The sequence below is a fragment of the Sapajus apella genome, unplaced genomic scaffold (assembly GCF_009761245.1).
Source record: "Sapajus apella isolate SASKATOON/1434 unplaced genomic scaffold, GSC_monkey_1.0 scaffold30, whole genome shotgun sequence".
NCBI classification, from domain to species: Eukaryota; Metazoa; Chordata; class Mammalia; order Primates; family Cebidae; genus Sapajus; species Sapajus apella.
The window spans coordinates 256,836-267,038 of record NW_022436970.1 but is presented as its reverse complement, the minus strand read 5'-3'; the positions used below and the strand labels follow the sequence as shown (position 1 = coordinate 267,038).

Genomic DNA, 10,203 nt, shown 5'->3' with positions numbered 1-10,203 from the left:
ATTGCAATCTCTGCCTCCCGGGTTCAAGCAATTCTCCTGCCTCAGCCTCCCGAGTAGCTGGGACTACAGGCACGTGCCACCATGGCCAGCTAATTTTTGTATTTTTTAGTAGAGACAGGGTTTCACCATGCTAGCCAGGATGGTCTCGATCTCTTGACCTTGTGATTCACCCACCTTGGCCTCCCAAAGTGCTGGGATTACAGGCGTGAGCAACCACACCCAGCCTATATATTTCTAAAATAAGGTTAACCTTGCAATATTTTCAAGATGTAGCAGGGAAAAGCTAGAAGTGCAACAGGAGATTGCAGCCATCTAGCCATAAGGCTATAGAATCTTGAGTGGGGTCGTGACAGAAGGAATGTTTGCAAGATACTTTATGAAAGGGGAAAAAAAAAAAGCCCAAATGTAATCTGGAGGCTGTTTGCATATGGGAGGTGAGCAACAGGGAAAGGAAGAGTCCAGAGACACCTGAGGTTTGATACTGGGTGACTGGGAGGTGTGGCCCCACCAATAACAGGGAGTAAACATGTAAGTGAAAATGGTTTAGGAGAAGATAATTAAGTTGAAAGGATTTTAAAGATTTTGTTTTTTTATTTTGATGTTAAAAGTAATACACACTTATTTTAGGAAACTTGGATAGTGCAGGAATTATGGATGAGAATTTTAGTATCTGATGATTTTGATATGTCTCATTCCTGGGATATTCCTGATGTCTAACTAATACTGAAGGAATAAATATAAAAAGCAGGTGGAGTGAAGTGAAGCCTGATTTCTATGTAAATTTTAAGAATGGTTTACCTTCTGTGTTGGGGAAAATATTTAATTTATAAAATATGTTCATTTAAAATGTATTAGCCCCTTACTCTGTTTCAGATATTGTGGAGGAAACAGATTTTAAAAGTGACACAGAAAAACCCAGAGGTGAAAACGTGTGGAACAAGTTTGACGTGAATGATGATAAGGAGTTCAGATACCCAAGTGAAAAGCCCAATTGAAACATACAAAGCATGAACTCCCGTGGTGGGAATAATTAACACAGTGAAGATGCTGACAGGTTTCTTGTATGTTTGAGGTTTAGACAATTGAAGATCTGCTGGGGTTTATCTCTATGGAACCTGGATTGTTCCAGTCTTAACCAAACTCTTTAGTTTCTTCTAGACTTCTTCTGTTTCCTTTGTTCTTGATATGTGTTTGCTCATCAGAACTATTGCTGCCTTATCAGCAAGAAAATTTATGTTGCATATTGGTAAGTCAAGACAATGTTCCAGATGGTGCACAGGACTAATGGGACTTTCTTTATCAAGCCCCATTAGCTTGCTCACAATAGTAGTGTAAATACTACTTGTCTGGCTCTTTCCTGTCCTGCAATTTTAGGATCTCCAACAGCCAGTTATTTCTTTTCTCTTTTCTTTACTTTCCTTTTCTTTTTTTCCCCTAAGAAGCAGCCTCACTCTGTTGCCAGGCTGGAGTGCAGTGGGGCGATCTCGGCTCACTGCAACCTCCACCTCCCGGGTCCAAGCGATTCTCCTGCCTCTGTCTCCTAAGTAGCTGGGACTACAGGGGTGTGCCACCATGCCTGGCTAATTTTTGTATTTTTAGCAGAGATGGGTTTTCACCGTGTTAGCCAGGATGGTCTTGATCTCTTGACCTCATGATCCACCTGCCTCAGCCTCCCAAAGTGCTGGAATTACAGGTTTGAACCACCGTGCCAGCCAGCCAGTTATTTCTAGGGATCATCAGAGAGTATTTCATGTTGCTCATGAATAGAATCCTGTCAGCCACCACAAGGCATTTTCATTTTCCTCTTTTGACAATATATCCTGACCTGTTCTGCCAAAGTTGTTGGTGATGTGGACACCTGCAATGAATGGTGCCTTGTTGCTTTTGATTCTGGTGCTGCTGCTTGCTAAGTAGCTCTTGGTTACCAGTATTTGCTCTTGGCCCCTGAACTTGTGCAGTGCTAACCGTAAAGGGTCCTGTAGTTACTGCCATGTGCTAAAACACTGACACTGCTGAGGCTGTTTTATGTCCAGTGCCCTTGATGTGATGGCGCCATGCTATGCTGACAGATGAAGTGAGGGGGCATCATTCTCCTAGCTTTTGTCACACCCTCTTGGTTCCAGGGCAGTGCTACCGTCTGCTTCCATGATAACCCTGAAAATAAATTATTCTGTTTGAGCAGCTCTCAACTTTCTAAAATTCTAACAGAAGACCAGAGCTCCTTGGGCCAGAGGACCAGCTCAATGAAAGATACGTGCTGTGCTCAAAATTATCCCTTGGCGTCTAGAACATTGTCATCAAGTGGATGGGCATGATGGCTTCCACTTGAGCTCTTACCCAAGGGTTCTCCATTTCTCTGCTCTCTCATATCTCATACCTCTGCAGAGCCTACCCAACTGACCGAAAGACATACCCAGATGTGTCTTTTTTCCTAGCATAACATGACAGTCAGGATGGAATCCATACTTTTCTGCTAGTTCAGTGATGATGTTCCTCTAGTTGCCGCAAATTTCTATTGAGGAAACCAGAGTAGCAAGCTCGAAGTGCTGATCCCGTCTTTCCACCAGAGGGCAGATCTGGCATATCTTTTGAAACATACACAGGTTCTGTTTTACAATAAAAACCACGTTAGTAAAAAATGTAACCTAAAAATTACATTCCTGTATCTTTCTCTGCATATCTTTAATATTTATGAGCATCTAGAGTATATTAATATATATAATATTGATATCTATCCTAAGTGAATGTATATTCTTATACTGGTTTTATGGACACAGAAAGGCTATTTAGCAATAGAAATTGTTTTTATACCCTGGTTTTCCTTTAAAATAGGCGTCATACAAAAAAGAGATTTTAAGAAGAAATAAATGTGGAATTAATTGGCATAGCATGCCATTTTGTAAGAATTTTTGCTCTTACGTCCTTCTTTTGTCTGATATATCTTTGAAACAATAATTCTGATATCCTAATTTTTTCCACTTGAAGATTTTTTTTTTTTCAGCTTGTAGAATAGCTATCTGCAGTTTCTAAGTAGCAATATTTTGATTTTGAATATCCTTTCTGTCAATTTACTTCTGCTGATTGGAGATTAAATCATTTTGAGTGCCATGACTGATTTGTGGTTTTAAGGAGTTCTCTAAATCATGTGAAAATGGAAGCTTTATAAGGGCAATATGAGGTATATCTTCTTATGGATTACTCTTTGACTATTGAGAAAACCAAGGTACAGAAATTATTCTGAGGCTCAAAGAGAGGGAAGTTCTTTATGTGTCTGTTTTTGGGCTGTGGCTTTTAAAAAATTGGTGCAATGGCTTATCCACAATTTTTCAGTTAAACACGTATTTCTAAAAATATAGAACTGTAGTCTCATAGTTAGTTTCAAAGTTGATACAGTGCTTAAGCCCAAAGGTATTCTGGGGCCTATGCATTCCTTTTGCCTTAGTTCAAAGGAAAAGCATAGCATATCCAGCACCTCACTACTGTTCCAGAAACATCTCAAGAGAGGAAGAAGCCAGAGTAAAAGGCATGGCGTTAATTTTTTTTGAAAGAGTGAGCATAGGCGGCTCAGACAAATGATATTATGTGAGATCAAAGCTAAACTTTTGACCATTCCCCAGTCAGCCTGCTTTTTCACTGCTGTTGTGACATAGGAAGACTCTGCTGGAAATGATAAGGTAGCTGACTCTCTACTCTAAACAGAGCGCCCCCTCCTATGGAAGTGAGGATGGAGATAGGAAGGTGATAGGAGAAAACAGGAGGAAACAAAAAACATTTTCTCAGCGAGTCCCCCTTTTTTTCTGTTTGTTTCATCACTGATATGGTTTGGAAACTTTGCTTAAATATATTTTGTCTGGATATTCAAATTTCTGATAAACTGCACAGTACAACACATGCTTCTTGCCATTTATTTCATCAGCTTAGCTTAGATCTTTGCTGCTTAAAGCGTTGTGCATGGACCGGCTGCATTGGCGTCAGCACTCAGGAACTTGTTAGAAATGCAAAACCTCGTGTCTTACTCCAGACCTCCTGAATTAGAATCTGCATTTTAACAAAATCCAGGTGCTTTATATATGAGTTAAAGTTTGAAAAGTGCTGGCTTGGATAACACTTTCTGTTTTTTAACTGAGGTTTCCTGGAGCAGAGACTGCCCTCCTATTCTGAGGATTTTCTGGGAAGCTGGTCTGTTTGGTGCCAGTGATCCAGAACTAGAGCAACTGACCTCATGAACCTAATGAGTAGACTGCACAGAAAGATAAAGTCCTACATACTCTTCAATATTACTTATTTTTAAAATCATAAATAGATGCAGTTTGTCTTTCATTAAGCAAACTTGACAAAACTCCAACTTACAAAACATAAAATAGGGAAGTGATTATTCACGTTGTAAGAGAACCTCTGCTTTACAGATAAATTTTCCAAATTATTTTTAAAAATTGCCTCGGGGTATATGTGGAATAGAATTTGACTCAAATATTACTTCACAGTCCAGTTTTTAAGATGGCACATAACACATAAATTGAGACGTGATTGTATAGATAGTAGTTTTGTGCACATTCATTATTAATCAATTTCTGAAAGAGATCTTAACCAGCCTTCTCATTTCTTTTTCCCATTTCATCCTAATTTCTCTAAGTCTACACTCTGGAATCACTTCTTTTTATTCATCTACCAACCTATATAACTCTATTGCTTCAATCCTTATGAAGCCAAAGACCTCAATGAAATTGAATTATCAGAGGAGATGCCTGAAGATGAATTCAAGAAAAATGACCCCTCAGCCTGATGAATAGTAATAGTGGTATTAACACTTGATTTGAGCTTGTAATGTCCTCTCTGGCAGTAAAACCCTCCCTAGGAAAAGCAGATAGATTCCAGCAGAACACTGAGCAACAGCACAAATATATTTCTTGGGCCCCAAAATATTATCTGTAACTGGTAAACCACATTGAAATAGCTGCTCTGATCACCAACTCTTCTGGATTCGCATGGGTCTTGTTCATATCTCTAACATAGTATTTATATTTCTATAGTGCCATCTGTGTTTTTGACCATTTCTTCTAGAGAATTTGGAAGTCAAGGACTTTGTTTTTCTCATTGTTATGCATCCAGTGTCTAGCATCTAATAGTATTTCACACAAGCTTGTTGGATGAAAGTCTTTGCAATCTACTGCACAATTACTGATACTTTTAGAAAGGAGCAAGAATTTGACCTCTGAGCAAGGCAGCTACAAAAACCTGGTGAAACACTGATTTGTTATCTCTTCCCACAGAGGCAGGAGTAATGCAGTTCATCTAAAATATCAGATAATAAAAATTAGTATTTGGCTTAGAAATTGTAGCTATATTTGAATAACTATGAAACACTAAAGACGAAGAAGAAAACTATGGCTGCTTCACTGAAAAGCTTTGACTAACCAGTTACATCTCAAACTGTTGTTTATCTCAGAGGCTAGCTATGCTTGTTCAGAGTCACTTCTCAGGTCAATACAAAGAACTCAGCTCTGCTGGAAACCTTGCTTGTTCACACAGGCAGATAAGGTTTTTAAAAATAGGCCTTCTTTTCTAGGCTTTACTTAGAAAGAATCACATCTTTGTCATCTAAGTAAATGCAAAGAGTCCTCCCATACAGATTAAAAATCCTGCCAAGGTAATATATTAGGAGGTGGGTGATTTTCTGGAGAAACATTCTTTATGCAGTTGGAGCTGTTCCCTGCTGGCACTAGATTCCTAATTGCTGTAGTCATTTGGGCCCCCTGTGTTCAGATATCCGTCCCCCATGCTATCTGGAGTTAGCCCTTACTTCAGAAATTTGTGAAGATATATTAGTTCATAACGATTGAACTTATACTTTGGAGTGAAAGTCACACAAGTTTTCTACGCGCTTAAATACATACAACAAATCAAAAGCAGGGTTCTGGTAGAAAGTTCCTCAGTAAGAAAATGATGAGTGAATGCAAAGGGAAGAGGCCCTATTCTTGTCTGCTCTGGGCATCTCTTTTTCCATTATATAAAATATGATTACTCTTTGAAGAATTTCTTGTATTTTTTCCCCTTATACTCGTATATCCAGAGATTTCAGTTGCTTCCATCATGAAACCCAGTGGCAGAAAAACAAAAGAATATCTTTTACTTATACTGTATGCCTAATGAAGCTTATTACCCCCAGAAGGCTCTGAAAACTGTTATTATTATTATCTCAAGAATGGGATGCCAGCTGTTTGTTCTGATAGCTTTTTGATTCTCAATCCAATTGCTTTCAGGGCTTTGGCCATTTTCCCTTGTATTTTCCATGATCTAACCTTAACTTTCCCTACTATTGACAGTAGAAGTCACTTTCTGATCAGTGTTAGAACTAAAAATAGATCTTCTGTTTGATAGACATATGGGCACCAGGTGCTTTTCATGCACCACTATTAAATACATCTCTCCCATCTTGCAACAGTCTAGTAGTGCTTCTCTTTAAAAAATTCCATACCCTATATCTCATGGGGTTTTGGAAGGGCACATACAGAATAAGATAAAATATCATCAGGTTAAATCTTTGAGGATAATTGAGTTGGCATAGGCAATGGTCCAGGGGCACAGATTTCTCATGAAAGGAAGAGAATAGAAAGTCAAGGCTGTCTCATTAGTGATGCTTGGAATTACATGACAAGAAATCCTCCCTCTTCTTTCACCTTGGGAAGTGGCTTACACTTGGAGATGTGAAACTTGTTTGGAACATTAACTTTACTCAAGTTTAAACATTTTTTTTAATTAAAAATATTTTTTAGAGATGGAGTTTTGCTACATTGCCCAGGCTGGTCTCAAACTCCTAGGCTCACGTAGTCCGCCTGACTCAGCCTCCCAAGCAACTGGGGTTACGATGTGTGCCGAGTTTTTTTTTTTTTTTAAATACGAATTTACTGTCACATTTAATTGAGCATTTCAGAAGTGAAACTAAAAATACCATTGACTGATTCGTTGCAATGTCAGTCTCCTTTGTGCTTGGATGACACATGGATAGTGTATGAGAATATGTGCTTTAGTTTAACACCAGGAAGGGAATGAGGAGCTTTTGAGACAAGTGCCTCAGTCCTTGGTATTTTGTCTCTGGAGCTTTGCAAGCTGCCTGGTTTCTTGGATACCTGCATAATGTAGTACATCTAGGGACATTCTTTGTGGCTGTTGGAAGTGTGTCCAAAATGTTATGAAATATAGCTCAAGCAGTTGACAAGTAATAAAAACAGTTGATCTCTTATCTTTTATGTGCTGTTTTAATGCTCTAAGCACTCTCTTGAAGGAGATAGGAAGAAAAGCTATTGATTTTTGCTCTGTTTGGGGTGGGGTAGGCTTTAGCTGTATTGACAGATGCATGTCGCCAGGGAGTTTGTGGGAGGAAAAAATACATCCTTCCTTGGGTCAGACAGGCATTTTCTCCAGAGGGTTCCAACTAAGAGTGAGCATGGAAGGATTTCTCAGGTTTGTGTTTTACAATACAAAGGAATACCACCACTTAGCTGAGAATGCTGGTTGTTATGATTTGTTTTACTTAAAGGATTTAGAGTTTTTGGGATTATCCAGTAACTTTCTATCATCAATCCCAATTATCTAAAGATTAGAACGTCTTGCCATAGGCTGGAGTAATAGGGGAAAGCTGTCTAATAATGCTCCATGACATCTACCAGCCAGTCTAAAATTATTGGATTATAATTGTTGGTCTAATGTTCAAATTGTTTCCAGTCCAGAAGCTGGGTGGAGGGCATGTACTTCTCAGACACATTTATTTATTTATTTATTTATTTATTTATTTTTTTTTTTGAGACAGAGTTTCACTCTTGTTACCCAGGCTGGAGTGCAATGGCGCGATCTCGGCTCACCGCAACCTCCGCCTCCTAGGTTCAGGCAATTCTCCTGCCTCAGCCTCCTGAGTAGCTGGGATTACAGACACGCACCACCATGCCCAGCTAATTTTTTGTATTTTTTGTAGAGACGGGGTTTCACCATGTTGACCAGGATAGTCTCGATCTCTTGACCTTGTGATCCACCCGCCTCGGCCTCCCAAAGTGCTGGGATTACAGGCTTGAGCCACCGCGCCCGGCCTCAGACACATTTATAAGAGAAGAAAAATCAGGCAGTTAGGCCGTCCCGTGGTTCTGTTTCTTGCTTCAACACTGTTTGGACGGAACAGATCCTGGGGACTTTTTCTTCCAGCCTCCGACCGCCCTCCAATTTCCTCTCCACTTGCAACCTCCAGGACCATCTTCTCGGCCATCTCCTGCTTCTGGGAACCTGCTGACACAGTTTTTGTGCTTAGCTCCTTTTTGCCGACCAACCATGAACGCCCAGGTTCATCAGAATTCTTCCACCGACGTGGAGGCAGCCGTGAACCGCCTGGTCTATGTGTACCTGCAGGCCTCCCACGCCTACCTCTCTCTGGGCTACTGTGTCGACTGTGATGATGTGGCTCTGGAAGGCGTGAGCCACTTATTCCGCAAACTGGCCGAGGAGAAGCGCGAGGCCTGAAGATGCAAAACCAGCGGGGCGGCCAAGCCCTCTTTCAGGGCATCAGGAAGCCGGCTCAAGATGAGTGGGGTAAAACCCTGAATGCCATGGAAGCCGCCATGGCCCTGGAGAAAAATCTGAACCAGGCCCTTTTGGATCTTCATGCCCTGGGTTCTGCCCGCACGGACCCCCATCTCTGTGACTTCCTGGAGAGTTCCTAGATGAGGAAGTGAAAATCATCAAGAAGATGGATGACCACCTGACCAACCTCCGCAGGCTGGCCGGCCCACAGGCTGGGCGAGTATCTCTTTGAAAGGCTCACTTTCAAGCACGACTAGGAGCCTACTGAGCCCAGCGACTTCTGAAGCGCCCTTGCAAAATAACAGGGCTTCTGCTAAGCCTCTCCCTCCAGCCACTAGGCAGCTTTCTAACTACCCTAACAATCTTGGACCAAATGGAAATAAAGCTATTTGAAGAAAAAAAAAAAAATCAAACTATAGCATATTGAAGGAAATATACAGCCAGATTTGACCCAAGAAAAAGTAGACGGGGAGACAAAGTTCAACTTCAGCAACTTAGGTATTCTCAATGGATATTATTTTTTCTTTTCTGTACTCCCCAGCAGAGGCAGGAATGCATAATTGTTTTCTTTTTACCTTAACAATAAGATTTGAATACTTTTCATGCCCATCAATATACGTATTCATCAACAATTTAAATGGTTGCTTAGTATTCTATTCTATCTAGTGTTCTATAGTATTCTATTGCATTTTCTCTTCCTTGTGTTAGGGATACAGTGTTTATAGGCTCTCCACATATTCCTATCAAAATCAGCTTTAAGAAAATTCTCTGATTATAGATAATAGGTTGATCTTGTTAATTCATTCAACAGACAGTTGTGGAGCCAAGTACACTGGTGTTGAGGAGGGAGTAGAGGCAAGAGAGAAAGGTATTAGAGGAATGGATAGGAATGAGATAAAACATATCCTCAATGCTTGAGTTATGTGCTACTTTTTCTAGAAAAATGTATTTTTTTAATCAAATATGGCTCCATGGTCTTGTTTTCTCTTAAAGAAATTTCAGTCTTGGTTATAGGGGAAGGGTAGGCTTGTGGGAATAGAGAGGCTTTTCCAATCACATGTTACTTTTGAGAGTGAGGCAACTACATGATAGTGGAATAGATACGTAGCTGCATACTTATTTGTTAAGAAAGGGGCTCTTTTTTCCAAATGCCATCCATATGGTTTAAAAATTACAAATATAAAAACTCATTGTAGAAAACTAAAAAAAAAAAAAAAAGATATAAAAGAAGAGAATGAAGATCAGCTCTAATTGTGACATCCAGAGAAAAACGTTTTTAATGTTTTCAGATAGATTATGCCTTTTTACAAAAATCAGACTATAAATCTTCTTGTTTTTATAAAAAGGCAGAATCTTGGAGACACAGAAATAGCAGCATTAAAAGAGATTATAGTGCTAAGTGTTCACATCAAGAAGAAAGACCTCAAATTAACAAAGTGACAAAACTGACATTAAACAGGAAGGAACTAGAAAAACAAAAACAAAACAACTCCAAAGCTAGCAGAAGAAAAGAAATAATTAAAATTAGAGCTGAACTGAATGAAATTGAGACATGAAAAACCATACAAATATCAACAAAACCAAAAGTTGGTTGTTTGAAAGAACAATTAAGATTTATAGACCACTAGCGAGAGTAAT

The 10,203-nt window shown here is 39.6% G+C and overlaps 1 pseudogene; it reads left to right on the top strand.

Annotated features, from left to right (window-relative positions):
• Positions 1–8,156: 8,156 nt before the first annotated feature.
• LOC116561693 lies at positions 8,157–8,837 on the top strand (annotated as a pseudogene).
• Positions 8,838–10,203: the final 1,366 nt, after the last annotated feature.